General features: G+C 41.8%; 1 protein-coding gene across 1 annotated transcript in view; it reads right to left on the bottom strand.

The window, feature by feature from the left end:
* Positions 1–24,287, bottom strand: part of SPOCK1 (SPARC (osteonectin), cwcv and kazal like domains proteoglycan 1) — a 486,481-nt gene that overhangs the window by 279,019 nt on the left and 183,175 nt on the right. The window lies entirely within an intron of this gene.

The raw sequence follows: 24,287 nt of genomic DNA, 5'->3' as shown, positions 1-24,287 counted from the left end.
CTGAACAGGTACAAAAGAAAGGAGAAAGGAAGACAAACAGAAATAAAACAAAACAGCGACTATAAAAGAAAAGTAATTTTTAAATGCACACATGCTAGGTCGGCAGCAGGTTAACTCTTCGAGCAGCTTAATGGCAGAACATCTTTTCTCTTTATGTTGGGGGAGGAAGTTTAATGACTGAACGCTTCTCTCCCTCTCCCATTCCCTTGTGAGTTAATTTCTGTACGTTTCTCTAGTAAGTTTAGATTGTAAACTCTTTGAGGGCAGGGACCACGTCTTTTAACTTGTTAAACACGCTTTGTAAACAAACATGTACACTGATGTCCTGGTATACAAATAAGATTCCAGCCACTGAAGATGCTCAACTTTCACTATTAACAGTCAAGCCGGATGATGGGGATGTACTGCAAACCTTTTATTCAGCACACTCAATAATTGGCAAGAGACTATTATTTGGTACATGTTAGATTTATTATGGGTCAGTTTAGGCATACGTGCCAACTGTGCATGCTCCAAAGCTCCTGCTCAATGGGAGTTGCACACATGAAATGACTGCAGGATTAGACTCAGTTGTGAATAAATCACTAGACAGGATTTCCCATTAGTTTAAGCAGTAAGAAATGTTCGAGGTGGCTGCATGCAGGAAGGAAGGTAGACGTAAAGAGGAAAGAATAGAAGGAAAATAAGATTGGAACAAATTGTGTCCCCAGGACAAGGTCATTGTAGTCAGGCTTTATGTGACGGACCTGCAGAAAGAGGATGGAATCCTTGTGGTAAGACGCATGCACGGCTGCAATACGTTCTCAACTGCGGTGGTCCCACACCCTCAGTGGATCAGCATAGATGAGATCTTACCAGCCACCCACCTCACCCAAATACCCTACCGCATATGGAGATGGAATATGGTGCCACAGAGCATTGCACTAGGTGTGGTATCCCTCAGCACAGACCTAAGCCTGAATCCCCCCGGCCCCAAAACAGAAGAATCACAGAAATCGTGTTACCTTTTGTATCTAGGGAGAATGCAGTTGCAAGGATTGGTTGCAAATGACTATGTTTAAAAAGAAAGCAAATCACTTGAAAGTGCTATGTTAGTGCCTACTTCACATCCTACTCACTCCTCTCCTTTTCCCAGTCCCCTTGACACACACACACCCACACAAGTTGGGTTGACTGAGATGCATCATGCACATACACACTATCTACACAAAACCATGCATTAAGCAAAATCACAACTTAGTAATCTTTTTCTGAACATCACTTTATCTCTGAAGCTCCAACTGGCTTTCACACTTGCAGACTTTTGAAGGGCTGCTGGTTTTGCAATCTGCAGAGCTGTTCTTGTCAGGATCACTTGAATACAAAGATAGTGGACGTATTTAGGCCCCCTAAGGAACAGGCAGGTGGATTTAGCTGCCAGCAAGGTCAGCAAAGGGCCAACTGCAGCCTTTTGGCATGTGCTGTCTCTGAAGTTGTCTCACCAAAATCTTGCCAACAATTCCAACCAGGAGAAGGAGATCAGACACTATATAATTAACCAGACTGTCATGTGAAAGGAGGATATGGGCTTGAGTGATGGTCATACAAAAGCTTTTTTAAAAGGAGCTGGTTACCTGCTGTCACTAATGGAGGTACTGGCAATCCCCCCCACAATGGACCCATTTCTTCTCCACTTATCCTCACCAGCGAGGGAGGATATGACTCAAAAGCACAGGTTGCAGCATTCAGTACTCCTAATACATCCAATACTCAGTGAGCAACTGCCCTAGGAAGGAGTACCAAGGAAAAGGATCTGGGGGTCATAGTGGACCATAAGCTAAATATGAATCAACAGTGTAACACTGTTGCAAAAGAAGCAAACATCATTCTGGGATGTATTAGCAAGAGTGTTGTAAGCAAGACACGAGAAGTAATTCTTCCACTCTACTCTGTGCTGAGTAGGCCTCAACTGGAGTATTGTGTCCAGTTCTGGGCGCCGCATTTCAGGAAAGATGTGGACAAATGGGAGAAAGTCTAGAGAAGAGCAACACAAATGATTAAAGGTCCAGAAAACATAACCTATGTGGGAAGATTGCAAAAACTGGGTTTGTTTAGTCTGCAAAAGAGAAGACTAAGGGCTGGTCTATACTTAGCCGCTAGTTCGGCGGCTGGAAATCGAACTTCCTGGTTCAATTTATCGTGTCTGGTCTGGACGCGATAAATCGAACCAGGAAGTGCTCGCCGTCGACTGCGGTACTCCAGCTCAATGAGAGGAGTACCGCGGAGTCGACGGGGGAGCCTGCCTGCCGCGTGTGGACCGCGTCTGAACCGCGGTAAGTTCGAACTAAGGTATGTCGACTTCAGCTACGTTATTCACGTAGCTGAAGTTGCGTACCTTACTTCGACTTGGGGGGTTTGTGTAGACCAGGCCTAAGAGGGGACATGATAACAGTTTTCAAGTACGTAAAAGGTTCTTATAAGAAGGAGGGAGAAAAATTGTTTTTCTTAACTTCTGAGGATAGGATAGGAAGTAATGGGCTTAAATTGCAGCAAGGGAGGTTTAGGTTGGACATTAGGAAAAACTTTTTAATTGTCAGGATGGTTAAGCACTGGAATAAATTGCCTAGGGTGGTTGTGGAAACTCCATCATTGGAGATTTTAAAGAGCAGTTTAGACAGACACCTGTCAGGAACAGTCTAGATAATACTTAGTCCTGTCATGAGTGCAGGGGACTGGACTAGATGACCTCATGAGGTCCCTTCCAGTCCTATGATTCTATGACCTAAGCCTGAAGAGAGAAAACCTTCTGTTTGAGGCAGTTCAGTCCAAATCTGCCAGATTTTATCCTCAAAGTAACAGAGAGAGAGAGAGAGTGTGTGTGTGTGTGTTGGGGAGGGGTGGGGGTGTCTGTGGGTGTCATGTCTGTGGCGAACCTGGCTGTTGGCGTTTATGTCAGAGGGACTGAGAGATGTGCAATGAGCACTAAGCCAGCATTTTCAGCTATTTGTTTTCCTTGTGAAAGCATCCAAACAATGCAAGACCAGGTGAAATTCAGATTGGTCATTTTGTCTTTTAATGATCTGATCCAAAGGCCATTGCAGTCAATCAAGCCCAAAGCTCCAAAAACTTGCTACCCCCTCCACACTTCTACACAAACACCCAAAGTCCAAAAAGCAGCACAACTGAGTGCTGTGGTTCTGCTGCACTGGGGCAGAGAGGTCAGAGATGGAGATTGCATACCCCTAGTATGCTTTAGAACAGCGCCTGCCTTGACTCCAGAGAGGTGCAAATTCTGAGAGCCGAATGTGACGCTTTTATAAAACTCTGCTTTTGCAAATATTTCTTAGTATTCCACTTTAAAATCTATTTGTCATGCACTTCCTTCAGTGTTTATATTAGCTCAAAAGAATATCAACTGACTTTTCCCCCTAGAAAAGAACCCAAAGAAATTAATTAATTAAGATTTAATACATAATTTTAATTGCCAGGCCAATGCAATTATATTTAAATAAAATCCATTCACCACACATACACACACCTTAGGCTCTTTAGATTGTTCAGCACCATCACGCAAATTCACCCCATTCAACGGAAAGTAAATGTTACTATTAATTTTTATTAAAATACTAGTTAATTCACATCTAGCATAATTGACATCCAAGACAAAACATTGTTATTAGATCTCTACCACATACCATAAAAAAAGATTTTAATGAATTTTTATTGAGTCAGCATGCTGAAAATTAATTTATCAGAATAACTGTTCTTAGCACTGAGATTGCACACACATAAGGACACCCTTTTATAATTATTCAACGTCTTATAAAACCATGCCTGTGAATATTTTAACCTTTAAAAAGAAAACTCTTAAAAATTAAAGTGTTATTGTACTAATTCTCTGAAACAATATTCAGCAGGAGACATGTGAAGGGAATTTAACACACACTTCCCTGCACCCAAATCCTCTTTAATTCCCCCACCCCCACTGCAACACACACACACACACACACACACACACACACACACACACACACACAAATTAGAAATGAGCTGAGGGGCAAACTTCACATCTACAGTTGACCTCTTTCCCAGAGTTTGGAGAGTTCAGATCCTGGGCTTTGATCCAAAACAACAACGACAATAATAAATAATACAAAACATGCACAAAGAGATGGGAAAATACAGCCCACTTCAGAAGGGTAAGCAAAACTCGCTCTTCACAGGAATGACATAATAATGGAAAGGAAAATCAGACACATACAAGAAGTGTCACGCAGAACATCCAACATTAAAATGTTTGACCCTTTTCCAAGATTTAATTCTATTTAAACTGTATTTCTCTTACATACGGCATTTTCACTCCTCTGCTCCATGAGCCCCCTCACCCATGACCTTGCTCTGCCTACCTTACTTAACACTTACATGTCTCCTTTCACTGAAGAACTGATGCTTTGCCAGATTATTGGCTGGATGAATGTGCAAACACTCCTGGGTCCCACTAAGATCACAAAAGTGCATGCAGGGGCCAACATTTTCAAGGAGGGAGATGGATTGTGGGAATGACAGGAAGCAAAGGAAGGAAAAATCCTGTTCTTAGGGGAGAGCAGACTCTCTGTAATTTAGTGAGGCACATTTCTTGTGAGCTACTTTTGAAATTTCATGACCTGGTAGAATTTAGTGCAACTGAGATGCTCGGGAATAAAGGGCAGTATTCAGTCATTTGTGGTTCCGAGGCTAACATTATTAATATTATATTGCTCTATTCTCTTCCCCCCTCCACCCTCCTTCCCATTCTGCAGATTTTTTAAATAGGAAGCATCTATTTTATTTCTGTAGAAGGTGTGACGTTGCATTCCATATGATTTTATGAAAATATGCTAATAAGTGTGAATATAATGTAACTGGAATATGCTTCACACAAAAGGTCTCTTGTACAGTATCATTACAAAGCTTATAATCTACTGAGTGTGGTCATCCTGTTTGTATGAATGTATCATTCTTGTATCTGAAATAAGAAATATGAAATATAAGTCTGAGGTCCTATTGTAATTATGCAAAGTGTGGGCATTTAATGGTGGTTTTGAATCTTGATGGCTCCCATTAACCAGGACAATTAACTGTAGATGGCTCTGTTTACTTGCAAGCCTTCCTGAGAGTCAGGCCGGGAAGAATGAAGGCTTGGGGTCTTGCAGGACATGTGATCATATCACCTGGTACTGGAATCTATCTTAAACCTGGTGCTTTTCCATTTAGAAGGAGGGGTGGGGACCCAGAGCGACAAAAGATTCCTGCCTTGTTCCAAAGCTATATAAGCGGGTGGAACAGAACAAAGGAGATTGCAGTCATGAGAAATCCTCTAGCTACCACCTGAGCTGGAACAAGGACTGTATCAGGGGAAAGGATTGGGACCAGACTAGAAAGGAGTCTAGTCTTGAAAGAAACTTATTGGAACATCTCTGAGGGTCAGATTTTATCTGTAATCAGTTTCTTACTGTATTACGCTTGCGTGTTTTTGTTTTATTTTGCTTGGTAACTTACTTTGTTCTGTCTGTTATTACTTGGAACCACTTAAATCCTACTTTTTATACTTAATAAAATCACTTTTGCTTATTAACCCAGAGTAAGTAAGTAATTCCTGGGGGGAGCAAACAGCTGTGCATATCTCTCTATCAATGTTATAGAGGGCGGACAATTTATGAGTTTACCCTGTATAAGCTTTATACAGAGTAAAATGGATTTATTTTGGGTTTGGATCCCATTGGGAGCTGGGTGTCTGGATGCTAGAGACAGGAGCACTTCTTAAGCTATTTTCAGTTAAGTCAGCAGCTTTTGTGGGATGTGGTTCAGACCTGGGTCTGTGTTTGCAGCACGCTAGAGTGTCTGGATCAACAAGACAAGGTACTGAAGTCCCAAACTGGCAGGGAAAACGGGCTCTGAGGTAATCTCAGCAGATTAGGTAGCAGTCCCAAAGGGGTTTCTGTGATCGAATCCATCACAGAAGGCTCATCCCAGGCTCCCAGCTCTCTCAGTCACTGTTTGCCCTCAGTCTTTTTACACACACACACACACACACACACACACACACACTGTGCACAGAAACTGCAATGACAACAAATCGTGCTTGAGAAGAAGACTGTGACAGAGGTCTAGCTGTCACCTTTCACCTTTGAAGCATCGTTAGTCATCACACTGCACCAGCTAGAATTCCTCACTGGCTTTAGGCCCAGGTAACCCTCACACCACCCTACAGCTCTATCCGGATCTCCCCTGACCACAGCTGTCCCTGGGATTCCTTTTAGAGGGAGGTTCCCTACTGTGAAGATGACCCTGTGGGATAGAGAACACAGGCCCAGGCAATTCTCCCATAAATGCCCTGGGGCCAGTCAGAAATAACATGCATCCCTGCAGATAGCATCCCTATCCAATTCAGGGCTAACTCCCACTTAGCCCCACTTCCTACCCCATTTGGGATTCCAACCCCACACAGTGCCCTCAGAGGGCCTGAGCGAGTTCTACCAGGAAGGTGACCTCCCACCTTCTCCCTTGCTTGGGTGTGGAGAGATTGGTGTACAGAGGGTCCCTGTGTATACACAGACCTAGTAGACATGATCCGGCCCACGGTATCTAGTCAAAGCTTGAAATCTGCTAGGTGGAATTCATTTTGTGTGTGTGTGTGGGGGGGGGGAAATCACCAGCATGGCAAGATATAAGCTCTTCAATATATTCCTCCACCCACTGGGCTTCTTCCCTGATCGGTCTTCCTTCATCTCTGACCTTTTTCTATTTTGAAAACTGAAGTTCCTAAATGACTGATACAAAAGCCTATTTTCATATCATATAAACAGCTGCATCTATCAAAAAGTTCATCTTCAGTGCAATTTCAACAGCCATGCTATCCATGCTACAAGTTCCATATATCAAGCACACTGCATACAAAACACACCAGATGACAATCTAACAGGGAATGCAACTTCCTATACAAATTAAAGGAAAAAGCATAATAATAAAAGCCGAAAGACTATGAATTGTGTCACAGGCAGTGAAGCCCAGCTGATCGCGATTTCTCTTTAAAGCCAAAAATGTATTTCATTTATTTATAGCCAATGGAAAAATGTTAATGGTACAGGACCAATATGCAAATACACTAAAATGCCATTTGATAAAATAAAGAGTGGAACAGAAAAAAAGATGAGAAATCTTTGCACAATTAATGGACCATACTTCATATGATAAGATAATGATGAAGCCAAGAACAAAGTCGTTAAACAAAATGTTAGAATTAATAAGCACAGCACATTTCCAGAATCAGGGTTTTTATTACTGATTATAATTTGTACTGTGGTAGAGTGTAAGAGCCCAGTCATGAGCCAGGACCTCACAGTGCTAGGAGCTGTACAAAGAAAACAAAAGCTCAGTAATTGTTATTTAAAAGATTACATTAATTGATGAAAACTGTATGTAAAGAAATTTAATCTATATGCTACTTTCTCATTGCCATTCCGACTGTACATTTGAAGGCACAGATACAGGTATATGTGAGACTGAACATGCAGAATAAAATTTTCCAAAGCAGGAGCAATGTGTAAAACCACATTCCACATTTACACAGCAAAATCCCATATGTGTATATGCACATTGACTGTGTAGGCAAATGGGTAAATAAGAGCAAAAATCACCCAGTCTCCACATTCCAATTCCCATTTTCATGCACTTCTGTAGGTTTGCAAGCCTTTGAAAATTAAGCCTGCACTGCACACTTACTGAAAAGAGTTATGAGTATTATGCTCACGTAAAATTCACAGTGGGAAATAAAACACTTGACTTGTATTTCATATGCTTGGTGTCTAAAAACATCTTTGCACAATGATTTGCAGTCATTCCCATTACTGCTTAAATTAAAATGGATTGTACTGTACTTCCGCAGCACCTTGGGAACATCATAATAGTTAAAGGGCTGTTGGTGTTTTTATGATAGACTCGCTTTCCATGGCTTTACTTGGATATTTCAAAGTGCTTCAGCCTGAAACCTAAAAGACTTGTCAGCCCAAACGTGTGTTTTGTTTTTTTTTTGTAAACCCTGACTGTTTACGTCTGGTTAGGAAGAATGAAGAAGAAAAGCCTCAAGTTTGGGTGTGTCTGGATGCTTTATTGCCATGCTCTAGCAAGACAAAGATTTAATTCCCGAAAATGAACATTTTCAGCAACTGTCACTAATAATTGAAATTGTGGGCCAGATTAGTTTTAGCCTTCTTGTTGGAGTCTGTTTTTGAAGTTTTTGTTGTTGAAGAATTGCCACTTTGAGGTCTGTTATTGAGTGACCAGAGAGATTGAAGTGTTCTCCTACTGGTTTTTGAGTATTACGATTCCTGTCAGGTTTGTGTCCATTTGTTCTTTTGCGTAGAGACTGTCTGGTTTGGCCAATGTACATGGCAGAGGGGCATTGCTGACACATGATGGCATATATCACATTGGTAGATGTGCAGGTGAACGAGCCCCTGATGGTGTGGCTGATGTGATTAGGTTCTATGATGATGTCCTTTGAATAGATATGTGGACAGAGTTGGCACTGGGGTTTGTAGCAGGGTTTGGTTCCTGGGTTGGTGTTTTTGTTGTGTGGTGTGTAGTTGTAGACTCCAACGTGAAGCTGCAGAACTGGAATTAATTTGCAAACTGGATACCATCAGATTAGGCCTGAATAAAGACTGGGAGTGGTTGGGTCATTACAAAACCTAAACTTAATTTCCCCAATACTAATTTCTCCCTACTGTTACTCACACCTTCTTGTCAACTGTCTGTAATGGGCCACTCTCTTACCACTTCAAAAGTTATTTCTCCTCCCTTGGTATCCTGCTGTTAATTGATTTATCTCGTTAGACTGACTTAACACTTGGGAAAGCAACCCACATCCTTTCATGTATTTATACCTGTTCCTGTATCTTTTACTTCATACATCTGATGAAGTGAGAACAGTCACAGAAAGCAAGTTTTAGATTCAAAACATTTGTATCGAAAATCTGATTCTAAGAGTTATGTTCTTCCAATCAGAGAATGAAAACATAACGTGACTTACTGTCCATATCCCAATGTCCAAATACTCACAGCAATGTAGAAAGTTTGTATAAAATATGCCAAATTATCCCAAACAAGCAGTATCTTCGTGGAACTCATGTTCTGTTTCTAGACAATTTGCAAACAGGCAAAAGGGCAAAATTTGATTAATTGACTGGTCTCTGCAAATAGTACATCCAGCTGTAACGTTCACCTTGGTAGTTATAAGAATGTTCCTGGTACCCACAGAATACCTTCCTATGAGGTGCATTTAGAGCTGAATGACCTCTCTGTGATTTTGGGCACTCTTGTAACTAATCAGTGTGATGGTCTCACTTCAAGACTTGGTGGTAATTCAGGGCAATCTGCAACATCTATGTATTACAATGATCATAACTGGGTCTGTGGATGAGAGGAAAGCAGTGGATGTGATATATCTTGACTTTAGCAAAGCTTTTCATACAGTCTCCCACAATATTCTTGCCAGCAAGTTAAAGAAGTATGGGCTGGATGAATGGACTATAAGGTGGACAGAAAGTTGGCTAGGTTGTCGGGCTCAACGGGTAGTGATCAATGGCTCAATGTCTAGTTGGCAGCCGGTATCAAGCGGAGTGCCCCAGGGGTCAGTCCCAGGGCCGGTTTTGTTCAACATCTTTATCAGTAATCTGGATGATCGGATGAATTGTACCCTCAGCAAGTTTGCAGATGACACTAAGCTGGGGAGAGGTAGATACACTGGAGGGTATGGATAGGGTCCAGAGTGACCTAGAAAAATTGGAGGATTGGGCCAAAAGAAATCTGATGAGGTTCAACAAGGACAAGTGTAGAGTCCTGCACTTAGGAAGGAAGAATTCCATGCACCGCTACAGGCTGGGGACCGACTGGCTAAGCAGCAGTTCTGCAGAAAAGGACCTAGGAATTACAGTGGATGAGAAGCTGGATATGAGTCAGCAGTGTGCACTTGTTCCCAAGAAGGCCAACGGCATATTGGGCTATATTAGTAGGAGCATTGCCAGCAGATCAAGGGAAGTGATTATTCCCTTCTATTTGGCACTGGTGAGGCTGCACCTGGAGTACTGTGTCCAGTTTTGCCGCCCCCCCCCCCACTACAGAAGGGATGTGGACAAATTGGGAGAGTCCAGCGGAGGGTAATGAAAATGATCAGGGGGCTGGGACACGACTTATGAGGAGAGGCTGAGGGAACTGGGGTTATTTAGTCTCCAGAAGAGAAGAGTGAGGGGGGATTTGATAGCAGCCTTCAACTACCTGAAGGGGGGTTCCAAAGAGGATGGAGCTAGGCTGTTCTCAGTGGTGGCAGATGACAGAACAAGAAGCAATGGTCTCAAGTTGCAGTGGGGGAGGTCTAGGTTGGATATTAGGAAAAACTTTTTCACTAGGAGGGTGGTGAAGCACTGGAATGGGTTACCTAGGGAGGTGGTGGAATCTCTATCCTCAGAGTTTTTTAAGGCCCGGCTTGACAAAGCCCTGGCTGGGATGATTTAGTTGGTGTTGGTCCTGCTTTGGGCAGGGGATTGAACTAGATGACCTCCTGAGGTCTCTTCCAACCCTGATATTCTATGATTCTATGAATTAAGACTTAAAGGCTTGGTTCTTCAGAGCAAAGACACATATGCTCTTAGAGGCTACAATATATGTATATATTTTTTTTTCAGTGTTTAAAAGGGCATCTCCACACATGCACGAAGGTGTCACATTAGAATAATTACACAAGCGTTTATTTATATTGCATTTTTAAAAAGCACTGAAATGTGCAATCAGTCCTAGGATTGTTTATCTGTGCATTCATTTATCATGGAGTTAATATTATCTGATGTTGAGGATCTGATGGAGGTAAAGTGAATTACCAGCTCAGCTCATAAATTAAAGCTGCCCAGGGATAGCTTCAACTTACACTGTAGATTTTATTCTGCCTTCTTGCTCCTTGGCAACAGAGAACACAAGTAAGTCCTTCACTGTGGACAGTACATCCTATCCTGAACCACTCATTCCCGTCGTATAACTGCCAAGGTGCTTGAGGGATGGATGCCCAGTTCTCAGCGGGAGAAGGCAATTTTCACATAAATTACAGAATAGAATAGTATTACTTATCAGCCTCACTTGGGTAAGTTATATCAAATTCTAAGGTAGGCGTCACTTAACTGGTAGCAGAATAGGGACAGGCATATCGGTGCTCTTCAGATTGATCTCCCTCCCATCCACACCCATAACACAACGAATGGAAAGCTTGCTCATTGAGTTGAATGGCATTTTGAAAACAAGCTGCTCGGCAGTAATTGACAATAGGGAGATGTGAAACAAATGAAAGGCAAGATGCACTGCCCTGGCATAACCAGAATGGGGAGAAAAATAAAATGATCAGTGTAGGGATTGAACTTTACCTACCAAACGGACATTATATGACCCAGGTATATGAATGATTACAACAGGAGCAGAAAGAACCTTGTTGATCAAATGTCAGTGGAAAAAATGTCAGAAAATGCAAAGGGGGGTGAGGTGTTGTGTATATGATCTCTTCTTGGCAGAATCTGGGAATCTGCACTATAGAACGTCCCTGCTCCTGAAGAATTTATTGTTACTCTTAATGCATTCTGAAAGGCTGCCTTCAATTTACACTTTTAATTTTTGATTTGTGAGAACTGCAAAGGTTATTAACACACATACACACACACAAAACAGGTAACATTTCTTCTTTGATGGACACAACGCAATATGATGTGAAAATAATTTTTTTTAAGGTGCCCTTATTACAAATTACTGCAACAATTTTTTTAGATTATAATAATCCATCAATATCTACTATAAAATGACTGAAGGCTTCAAAGCTGATAGCTAACAGATCAGAGGAGAAATAACATGGTTTTATGCAATGGTATTGAAATATACATTCATGGAAATCTGTTTTATCGGATGGAATAATAATAGACGGAACAATAGCAATGATTCAGTTAGTGTTTTGGAGACCTGAACGTTTAGACTTCTGGTAGAAGGATGTTTAATTCATAAATATGTGTAATATAGCATCCACAGATTTTTTTTTTTTTACTGACTAAGTTAGAAGAGAATAGTTGTCTTAACCCTCACCTAATCCTTTAGACTAAGTAGAGAATAGGACCCCAACTCCACACGGCCCCCATCACGTTGAAGAAGATATAAGATCCAGGTTCTCAGGGAGGCATTTATTTCCAGTGACACTGTATTAAAAAGTGAGCCATTAGAAGCCAAAGGAGAAGAGGTAGTCAGGATGCAGTGCACCAAATTCAGCCACTCCCATCTGAAGTCCATGCAGTTGCATGACTAACTGACAGCATAAATTTATCCCAAAGTTCTGGACATCACTCCCATCAAACATGACCCTGAATGGAAATTGTCATAGCTTGCAGCCAAAGTGATGTGCAAGAGGAAAAACCTGTTTTGGATGTGCTGTAAATGGGAAACAGAGCATAGAATATTTCTACTGAAGTCATTAATGTTTCTATTTGTTTATATTCCCATCCTTCAACTAGGAACCAATTTGTTTGGAGTACCTCCTTCAGCATCCCTCAAGTTCTTTCACCATGAAATAGAATAGTCTCCATTAATTAGAACACTGGGATTATACACAGTTACTAACTCACAACTCAACAGAATACTATTCAAACAGTGTGCAAATTACTTGTCTGATTGGCTAATGATCTCAAAACTCATCATATTACAGTAATTACCTATCACTGTGGTATCTGGGTATCTAAACCTGAGACTTTGCCCTTGGTATGTCTGGCCTTAGATATGGTAGTTAAATCTTACCATAATTAGAAGCACGCTGAGTTTAAGTAATATTTTGAGGTCAATAGTAGAGCAATTAAGGGCCATAGCACCTACAGCAGGAGGCTCTAAAAGCACACCTGCAGGCCCTTTTATTAAATGTACTTCATTCTTTTAAATTTGGGGCATGTCATTTTTTTTCCAGAAAAAAATTGATTACACTATTTGAGCTCCTATACATTGTACAGGACTGAAACCATAGGAAATACAGAGCTCTACATTCTTATGGAGCCCAAATTCTGTTTCCACTAAAGTCAATAAGGTTTCTCAAATCCTCAAGATCAGTCTCATATGTAGTATGCATTTCCCTTTAAAAGTGCATGAATGTTAGCTGCATATTCAATGAGATCAGCGATATTAAAAGAAAACCGGTAACATTACTGACAAAACTAACAAGAGTGCGTGCTCTCTCTCTGCCCCTCATCCTTCCAAAGTACAGATACAATTCTAGACAGAGCAGCCTATTGATCATCATCTTAATTTAAGAGCATTAGCCACAGTATCATCACAGAGAGGGAACCTGTCTTCATCACTTTTGATGTGATATTTAATTATAAAGTTGGTTGCAAAGGGATTTTAATATTACTCTAGTAACACACGAAGACAACTATATACGTTTTCTCTCTCAGCCCGTGGCATGTGCGCTACCATAGGTGCGCAGAATATATTTTATGTTGTTTATTCCCTCTGCAGTATTTTGGCTATTGTTCTCTGTTGATTCACTTGGCATGTTTTAAAACAGTGCTGATTTACTGATGATTTACACACACAACACATACACATACACATACACATTTTTCCTATTAATACACCTCTAAAAGTAATATAACAGTCAAAAATTAAATTGCAATATAAGTTATTCAATCAAAATCTGCCAGGTGAGACAAAGTAATAGAAAAGGCTTCTTATAAAACTAACATATTTATGTGCAGAGAGATAGGTATGGCACTGAACAACTCTTGAAAATGGATTTATTCAGGCTCCTTTGAAAGCACATCTTAACCAGGGCTAAGAGAAAATTGCAGGTTCAAAAATAATTGTAGGTTCCATGATTTTCAGCCTGCATAACCATTCTCTTATTATCTTTTTTTTTTTTTTGAATGCTCATTAATTCTAGGCTACCTTCTTTTCTCCAGTGCTGTGGGAAGCCACATCTGGAGTTGGAATTCAGCACTCGGAACTGGAAAGAAGCAGATACAATTCACTGCAGATGAAGAGGAGGCATACAGATACAGATACGCATTTGTAGGCACAAGAGTCTAGCGGCACGTATTCACCTCTGTGGGGCTGCTGGACTGTGAAACACCCGGGCTATGCAGTGTTCCTTCCTCCGAAGTGAGGGTATATTGCCAGTTCAGTCTTCCATGACTGCACAGGGGGAGCTCTTGGGAACGATGAAGGGGCTGTGCCTGAAAGCAGTAGTGTTACTCCAGTCTGCACAAGTGTATCTGAGGTCAGAGGGCTGGATCATATCCCTTTGATCCACACACAGAGGAAGACCTCTACATATGGATCACAGAAGGGAATCTTTGTGGTAAAATCCATACTTCCCCGGCATCTCACAGAACAGTCTGTGGGCTTGTGAATCAAAGAGGTCAGGGAGAATGGGCACGCTGGGGTATGCACATAGTGACCCATTGTCCCTATAAAGATTGAGGTAGAAGGACACAGGAAGTTCTATGCCATATTTTTCTATCAGGTCTCCCGCAGGTGAGTGGGTGGGGAGGGAGAACCCCAGAACTGCTGCTGGCTGCAGGAGTCCTGACAGCATGATTTCACCGGAACTGCAAGCCCGGGTGTAGTATGAACAGGGCCCCGACTGGCAAAGGGGACTCAGGAGTGCTACAGAACCAGATTGCTACCGCTCAAACAGCAGGCCCTCAGCATGTAACACTGGCTTCTCAGCATGCTCACTCCAGATTTCTTTCCTAGGATTCGACCAGCCTGCTGCTTTGCTTATTGCTAATGAAACATCAGGAAGAGTGTGTGTGGGGGGGAAGGAGGATTGGGGATGGGGGCGTGGAATGGAGGTGCGAAGACAAATTGGGGCACAAAGCCTTATTGATCCTAAAGATTCAGGAGCTGTCCCCATGGCCTGTTCCTGCAGCAATGAAGGCACACCCTGGTGCCTAGCAGAACAACTAGGTACAAATATCCACAAGGAAACCCACAGAAATTCTCTAGCCTTTTGCCCCACAGAGGGATCCCCCTCCCTCACACACAAACACACACACACACACACACGGGGCAATTGGGCCCTGCATGTGGCCCATGGCATTGCTAATTATTTAAAACCACACCCAGGGCCCTGCAAAGGGGTGTAACCAACTCTCAAAGGTTGGTGAAGGAATCCACCTGGGTCAGAAATTCCTTCTTCCAGGCTTCTCTCAGGACATCTGGGCAACAGAAGCATAGCTGCTGAGAAAGGAGAAGTGGTCTCAGAGGCAGTTTGGGGTATGGGGAACCCAGACTGCTGTCTCTGGTTTTAGGGCCCAAGACAAAGATTACAATAGCAGGGTGCAATGGGATTCTCCTCACCCATGAGGGGGGAAACTAACTACTGATGGTGCCAGCTGGCTCCTTTGTCTCAGGTCAGAAGAATGGGGCAGGATGGAAAATGTAGTTCAACTGGGCAACCCTCTCAACCCACTGAAATTAATGAGAGCTTTGCCTGAGTAAAAAATTGAAAAGTTGGGACTTAAACCTAACATGGGAGAGATCCGATAATTCTTTAATTTCTTGGACTCCTGCACCCATAGTTCTGGAAAACACAGCATAACACTAAGTATAAGCAGAGTTTTCCCACTTATTGTGCCCTTCTACTGGTTTGTTATTAGGAATAGTAATGATGATTCAATAGCCCCCAACGTTTTGAATTCAAAGCATATGTATTTTCAGCACAAAAGTGCATCCCATTATTTCCATGGTTTCTATCCTTTCGGTGACGATGCCTTAAAAAATGCCATATGGCAAACAAATTGCACACCATTTCCAATTGTTTCAACAACTTTAAGCCTATCAAAAATTATTTGTCATTGGTGCATATTACCAGAAAAATTAATAACATCTGTTTGCCTACCTAGGAATTTCGCATAGCTATTAAGAATAGAAGTGGCTCTCAGCAGACATTATAAAGAAAGCTGCCTGGGATTTGTTTTGTTTGTTTTTTATTTAACAGCTTTCACTCATAATATTGAATAAACCCGTAATGAGTTAATTTACTGGCATATGCAATTAGTTGTCCATTATTATACACATTTAATTGTTATACTGAAACCTTTTAAATGAGAGTATTATGCTATTTTCCTTTATATTCTCCCCCCTTACATGCAGCCTACTGGAAAAGCATGTTAAGCGAGATCTGTCAACTGCTTAAGAACTTCCCAATGACCTTGTCAAAAAGAAAGTCTTTGATTTATTTTTTTTAAATCCTGACTAAACCTTCCCCTTACGCTCTCTTGCTTCCTACCATCTGCATCTCTGACAGAATCATGTTCAATAATAACGGCTACCAATCATTTTTAGGCTCCGGGCTCTCCATGTTTTTACAGTTCCAACAGCTTGTCACAGTATGGCGCAGTTGGTAGCTCTCTGACCTTTGAACTGGCTTCCAGTAGGCTCACGACTAATACAGTAAACTGAGCAGGTAGAACAGCTAAAAAGGAATGCTGATCATTGAAGTACACTAGTAGATGGTGTTGAACTGTCACCAGAGTGGCCTTCCTTTAGATGGCAAGTGAAGCAAAGCTACTTGGCATCCATCTCTAGGGTCTGTCTAGTAGGCGTTAAAGATGCTGTGTCCCTTTTTGTGTAATATAATGAATTGTTCATTCATTGTTAGGGAAAGAAAACAGTTATTTTTTCTGCATTACAAGCAATTAGAAGACACACAGAAAAGATGACTACAAAAAATAACTTCACTAAATACATGAATCAGCTTAACTAATCCAATACCTTTCAAAAAAAAAGAGTAAAGTGCCCCGGCCTTCATTAAAACACACACACACACACACACACACACACACACACACACACACACACACCAGAGCTATGCAGCTTTACACCAGCTGAGAATTTGACTCAGCCTAACGTCTGTGTGTAAGCTGTTGCTGCTCCATATGCCTTTGTAGAGCCACGCCCGCAGAAGTACGGAACCCTAAACTCCTGCCCCACCCAAGTCTCAAATGGATTTCGAAGTCAACCTTGTGCTCACCTCAAGATAAAGACACTGAAACTGCAACTTAGTTAAGAATCCTTGTTGGTGATATACAAGCGAGCCAGTCTCAAAATGATAACGATGCCTAATGAGCCAATTCAGCTCCTTCTAAGTCTATGGCAAAACTCCCACTGACTTCAGGGAGATCAGGCTGGGATTCCTAATCAGGGAATCTGATAGGCCATCTGAACCCCAGGGTCTGAGAATTCCCCACCCCCCCCCCCCCCCCCCCCCCCCCCCCCCCCAGGAATACAAAATAATAGCTTTTCTGACTCCAAAATTACAGTAGATTTAGACCTGCCCAGGGGAGCAGGAGAGCTTGTTAACACTGGAATGCTAACATGAACTTCATGGAATTTAATTTCATGGGGAAAGTCTAAAAGAAAGAGAATTTTTTTAAATAAATGCTATTGCTTTTACTAGCAGCCCTCAGAACTTTAAAATAAATCCTTCTCACTGTTCCTTTTCCCTTGTTTGGAAACTGCCAGACAAGATGAGTGTGGTGGATTATGTGCACATGGAGAGAGAGCACATTCCTTTCTTTTTATCTCAACACTTACTCTTCAAATAATATTTTTTATCTTTCACCAAGGTTTAATCTTGTCAATATCACAGTCTTACATTTTAAGTCAGTGTTTTTTACCTTTCTCTTTTCCTCGTCTTTGGGGAAATGACATATGAAAAGGCCTGTGTCTACAGATTCATACACTATACAGAGGATCATCTAGGCATTTTTAGCTTTAAAATTGAACTACAGCTTCCACAGGTGAATGTCTCATCCCCAAGCCATGGGGAGAAATTACAACCTTGGAGTAAATGTGCATGTAATTGATCGAAGGCTAAGCATTGCCTAGTTGATAGAGAACTGGACTGGGACTCAGGACACCCGGATCCTACTCCTGGCTTGGCCACTGGCCTGCTGGCTGACCTTGGGCAAGTCACTTCACACCTCTCTGTCTCAGTTTCCCCAAATATAAAGTGCGGATAATGATGCTTACTTCCTTTGAAAGGTTCCGATTGAAAAGAACTAGGTTTTATTATTAATCCTATTTGGGTTTTTCTGTAAGAAACCCACATAACAAGTTACTGTTCTTTACTTTGGTAGTTCTTTCTAGAAGAATTCTGCCAATGTACAGAGGGCCAGTGAAAAACCTATTGCACCATTTAAGCACTCAAGATAAGGTTTACCTGAGACTAAAGAGGTGCATAGCTCTCTGCACTAGGGTAAAGTTCACCCTTACAATGCATGGTTCAGTTACTCCTCCTTCTAAAGACAGACCTTTGCATATTCTAGGAAGAGAGGTTATACCATGCAAGAGAAATTACCTCTTCCCTTGCTAAACAGACAGGAGTCTGTAACAGATGTGTTTGTTTGAATCACTTCAAGGCATCCTGGTGTAATTTAAGATTCTCTCAGATCATTCATATTTTTGCCCACAGCCAGGAATCCAAGTAACACTGTGCATAAGATACTTGTACAGAAGACAGTTCAGAATTCTGCAATGCTTTACTAGGATGTGCATTTTTGTTTTTCTTCTTTGAGAAGCACAGAGGTTCACAAGGGATTTAAGAGCACAAGTCCCATTCAAAGTTTTGTGCTTCTAAATCCCTTATGCGGTTTTTGAAAAAAACTCCCCCAACACTCTTAATGGGCTTTTATTACAGATACACAGCTTGATAAAAAGCATCGTCTGCCTCTTTCATTCCACACTGAAGTACCCTTTCCACATGGATATAGGAACTCCATAGAGAGAGCTGGCTGGGAAACAGGCTTCCTGACCAATGAGACTTTCTGAGATTTCAAAAATTTTCCTATTCCACATTGGGACAAAACAGAAACATCTGAAGTTTTTGAGAGAGACACCCCAGAACAGCAAATGGCCTGGCTCATCAGGGCATTCCCCTGGGAGGTAGGAGAATGGAAGAACTCCCAGGTGAGTGCCATAATCACCAGGTTATTGGCTGTACTGGGGTCTCTCTCTCAAAAACTTCATGTCTCTTTTTTGTCCCAATATGGAACGGGAAAGTTTTCGAAATCTCAGAAAGTCTCACGGCTCGGGAAACCTGTTTCTCTCTATGGAGTTCCTTCTTTATTCCTGGTGTGGAAAACAAATGACAGCCAAAGTTCAAGTTTGAAACATGCATACAGTTTCATTAGGGTAACCAGATGTCCTGATTTTGTAGGGACAGTCCCGATATTTGAGGCTTTTTCTTATATAGAAGCCTATTACCCCCCACCCCCGTCTCGATTTTTCACACTTGCTGTCTGGTCACCCCAAGTTTCATTCCCTGCATCCCTTTCTTTAGCATCTCACTCATTCAGTCCACCCTTTCATTCACCAATCTTTTCTCCTTCTTTCATCTCCACCGAGTCACTCTTCCTCCTCATTCATTCTGTAACTCACATTCATTATTGTATCCACTCTAACTTTCTCTCCCTCTGTTCCACACATTCCTACCCTCATTGACACTCACAGAGGAAGAGAGAGTGAAAAGAGAAACAAGGAGACGACCAGCAGCCCCAGGATTATCTGGGGTAAAAGAGATCAAGCTGGAGGCCAGTAGCTCCCCATCATGTGTGGCTTCACAAGTCCATAAAGTCAGGGTTCTCCCTAAGCTCTCATATTGACAGCTCAGGGGCCAGATTCTGTTCTCAGTTACTCTACTTTGAGTTTTAAAGTCAGTGGAGATACCTTGCCCCCGAGCTGAGAACAGAATTTTGCCCCCAAGCTTTTGTGCAAGGCACACATGCAATTTCTTGCCTGTGGAGTTTTTATGTTGGGTACACTCTGCATATCATTACATACCATGAACACTGCACATCAATTTTAGCTGCTGAGTTAATTGCTCTTTTCTCCTTTGCTAATCAACTGGGCAAAACTGGTTACACAAATTACAACAGGGCTCTAGGATCTGCACCAGCTTCTAGTGCATTTCCAGGTACAATTTAAGGTGTTAGTTTAAACAATAAGCATTCCAGCTACTATTCATTGGCTTAATCACAGGGACACTGGAGGCAGATCTTTCTCAGTGAGAGGCCTATCATTTTTGCCTTGGTTCATGAGAGCTGTACTTGTTTGACCATCAGATCAAGGCTCATTTATTTTCCCAGGTATTTTTTGTGGGGGAGGCATGAATAGCTGGCTACATGACGGAGTATGTGTATTTACATATTGGAGATTGGTGAGAATTGGTTTTGTTCTTATAATATCTGTACAGGCACTCAGAACACAGGATGGGTGTGTTTTTCAATAAATATGTTAAATTGAAAGGGATGTGAATACTTCACCCCACTCTGACTATTGAAAACCTAACTGAAAAATGTTAGATAAAAATGAGGTGTCTACATCTATTTTCCTCTTCTGAGAGAGACCTTAATGACACTCTCAAAGATAACAACTTACAGGCATTCTAAAGTGTATTGTATTTTTGTATTTATTGACTCAGAATGCCTGTAAGTTGCTCATAATTTTTCTTGTCCTGTCCTTAGGAAAATAGAACACTTCTGTTAATTGTCTGAGAATCCATTTTGTTATATAACTTCCCAATTTATGAGGTCCTATTGCTGAATTGCTCAATCATTAATTTAAAGCATGGATACTAATAATAAGTCAGAACACAATAGCCACACTTGGGAGTCTTTGGAAAAGATGTGCAGAGTCACTCCAAAAGCCCTGCAAAGGGAACAATGCAGTCACAGGAGGGAGCAGCGAGATTAGAAGTTTGAAAGCAAACCAATTACAAACTCGAAGCAGGGAAAGTGACATAATTAAAATTCTAAGAACGCAAGAAGATCAGCATCTCAGGAAAGGCAAGATAATAAAAAGTTTCAAATAATGCTGAGTAGGAACAGAAGCATGTGGAATATTTATTTAAAGTCAAGTTATATGTAAATACAGAATTTAAAAGAAAACAAATTGATTGCCGATTTTTTTTTTTAAACAAATTGAGTTTAACTATGTGTCCAACAATGCGTCTGTATAGTCTGCTCACACAAATACCATTATTATCTTGGAAATCACAATGATTACACATCCATCTGGCTACCTATCCATCTAACTCGTCATTTGTAGTTAATGGGAGTTAAATTCACCTCTGCAAGGAGGGCTGCACAAGGTTTACTCACCACTTAAATCCTACTTAAATCCTCAAAATAGGGCTTAGCTGGTGTAATGGATTGTACTGAATCTTCGGCACGGGGTGAATTTCATCAGTATTGTGGTGACTGTGTGTATAATTTGACATTTCTAAAAATGTGGCCCTAAGATTGCATCTGGAAAGCAAGAGATGATAAATTCTAGGACACACAAGTAGCAGGAGAGAGACATTTTAAAAGACGTGATGATTCGGGAGGTTCTACAACTTAAGAGATATGTAATGAAACAATACTTGTCAGAGACTCCTGCATGACATGGCCAGGAAAACCTGGCCTTTGGAACAGGTTAATGATTTGTCTGAGATTTCATAGCTGAAACACATTGGCCCTGATTCTCCTATTGGGTGGCTTGGTGCACAACAGTTGAAGGTTTACATTGCACTGTACACTGGAAAAATGTGCAGCTGACAGAAAAACAGAGATGCCCTCTATGCAACAGACATCAGTACACGCTACCCAGAGAACAGGCGATAGCTGGGTCCAGGTAAACATAAAAGGAAGTGTCTGTTGGGGAAACTTAGTTGCTCCCTGTATTTCCCCAGAAAAAGCACATTTCAAAAAGGCTCAAGAACATAATGAAAAGCAACTGCAAGTAGCTCCACTCTATGCCCTTTTGAGGTACAGGAACAGTGTCTCAGTGCCAGAGTCTTTTATATAATGGCAGGTCACCAAGATGCTGCCTTTCTGAATATGAGGTTCAGTGGATATATAATGATGACCAAGATAAAATGGAGTCTTCTGATCTTAACTACACAGTGATGGCCTATTATCAATTTGCATTACTTTCATGACTGCCTTTTAGACAAATGGATTGTTATGATTTCTTTGTTTCCACTGCCCTTTACTGAACTGACACCAACTGTCAAGCACAGAACACCTAACAATATCATGGCTTTTTAGTGTGCCCACTGACATTCTGCTGTGATTCCCCAGGACAAATGTCTTCCACTACCAGGCCTACTCCCCGAAGAGTGCATTTCCGTCTCCAAATGTCAACGTGTCAGCTGTGAGAACATTCTGTAGCTCATCGCTACTCCACATACCCATCCAGCAAGACATACAGGTTTCTTTTCCTGTTGCTTCTAGTCTATCATGCTGGCCATGTTACACAGAAAACGCGTGTTTCTCTTCTCCTATCCCAGGGTGCATGCCCTGGTGCACTGGGCTCCTTAGATTGCTGACCTGCTTGCTTAATGTCACCAGGTTTCTATGGGCAGGGACCAGGGTCAGTTGCACAGTATCTTTTGTGACAGGCCTGTCTGATTCCGATTGCCCATATCCAGTGCTGCTGTGCACTAGTTGGCTCCTTCAATCCTTGCTGAATGCTGACCTATTTCAGTGCATAGCAGGGAGGACAGTCTTATGTAGGTCGCATCCTTCCTTTTCAGAACATTTTCTTTACCCCTGCCAGCTTCCTTACACTCAGGAGGACAATCAGATTTTAAACAATCCTTGCGGTGCCAGTATGATTCAGTTGCTAATACTCACCTTTGGGTTATGGGTCATGTTTTCAAGCCCAAACCAAGATATTTTTGCACATAACCACTGTTGAAAGCTGCAGTGCAGAGTACTAAGGGATGGTGAACTGATAGAGGTTCCTTCGGTCAAGTAAGACACTATACTAAGGTACGGTTGTGCATGTAAATATTTTGATACATAACCCGTTTTTCACCGTATCTGATATTACATATTGAAATATCAGATGTGAATAAAATTTGGCAGGAAACAGAAATTCCATTTTTTCAGCTTGCATGCTGTATTAATGCTGCTTTCTCTTGGTAAGCGGAATGTGAGCAGCATGTTTTCTCAATTGAACACTAGAAGTCAGTCAGTCATCCTAAGGTCTCCTTGTTTGTGCTTTTGTATTATTGCAACATATGCATTTTCTCTCATTTGGCTGCTATTTTAGGGCTTGTCTACATGTGGAAATTTAGTGGCATAATTATACCAGGATGCCCTCCTATGTGGACACACTTATTCCAGAATAGAAGTATGCACACGGGGAGTTACACCAGCACGGCTCTAGTGGTGTCTGTGACAATTTGTTCTGTCTGTATCACTTCTGAATTGTGGATAATTTTATGAAACTGTATTGGATATGGATCCACATGAATTAACAGGGCTGTGTAAAGTCCCTACCAGGCCAAAGACAATGGGGAGCGATTAGCACTCAATGTCATCTATTCCAAGTACAACACCTTGGGACAACGGCTTTGTTGTAGCTGGGAGAGGACACTTCCTACCCTTATCTGAAGGGAGGGAAATCTGAGAGCCATGGAAAAATACCAAAAGACTGAACAAAAGAAGCAGGTGACCCTAGCAGGAGTCTATAAAGGGATTCACGAGAAGGGGCGTTTGGGAGGGGAACATCTTGCACCAGATTAACATGAGGGGGTTGCTGCAGAGGTGATACAGGCAAAGGGGTGGAGGACCCTGGCCTGCCTGACCTACAGAACACAGATGATCTCCCAAAGGAAGGGTGAGCTAGTGAGTGTCATTAATTTTAAGATGTTTTATTGTTCTGTATAAAATGTACTCTCACATGCTTTTGTATGATTAAATATGAGCATAAAGATGTTACTGGGCAACGTGTGTGTTGACTGCTTCACAACTACTGTGTGCCCCTGGGAGACTGAAACAGTAAGCCAGAAGCTTCACAGATGTTGGGTGGAGTTCTGGGAGAGGGATGCATTTAAATATGGGGGAGTCTGAAGGGTAAATGTTGCACCCAGAGGGGCTAGGCGGATGGACAGTGAGTTACAACACTTGGAAGGGGGGGCAGATAGAAAGTGTGCACCCTGAGAGTGTGCCTAGGGACCCCAAGATTGGGGCAGTGCCTGGATGCCATTCAGGCCCCAGGAGCTTGAAACACCATAGGAATCCAGAGCACAGAGGCTGGAATTCCCCTCACAGTAGTCCCAGTGAGGGGCCAGAAAAGGGCACTCGGCAGGATCTGTGACAGTGTTATTACATCGATATCAATATGCTGCTACATTTCCCCAATGTAGACCAGGTCTACACTACGGAGTTCAGTAGACACTTACGTCGACCTAACTCTAAGTGTCT

Source organism: Terrapene carolina, unplaced genomic scaffold (genome assembly GCF_002925995.2).
Source record: "Terrapene carolina triunguis isolate 2854851 unplaced genomic scaffold, T_m_triunguis-2.0 Scaffold629, whole genome shotgun sequence".
Taxonomy (NCBI): domain Eukaryota; kingdom Metazoa; phylum Chordata; order Testudines; family Emydidae; genus Terrapene; species Terrapene triunguis.
Note: the sequence above shows the minus strand (reverse complement) of the source record. Positions and strands in the feature narration are given on the sequence as shown.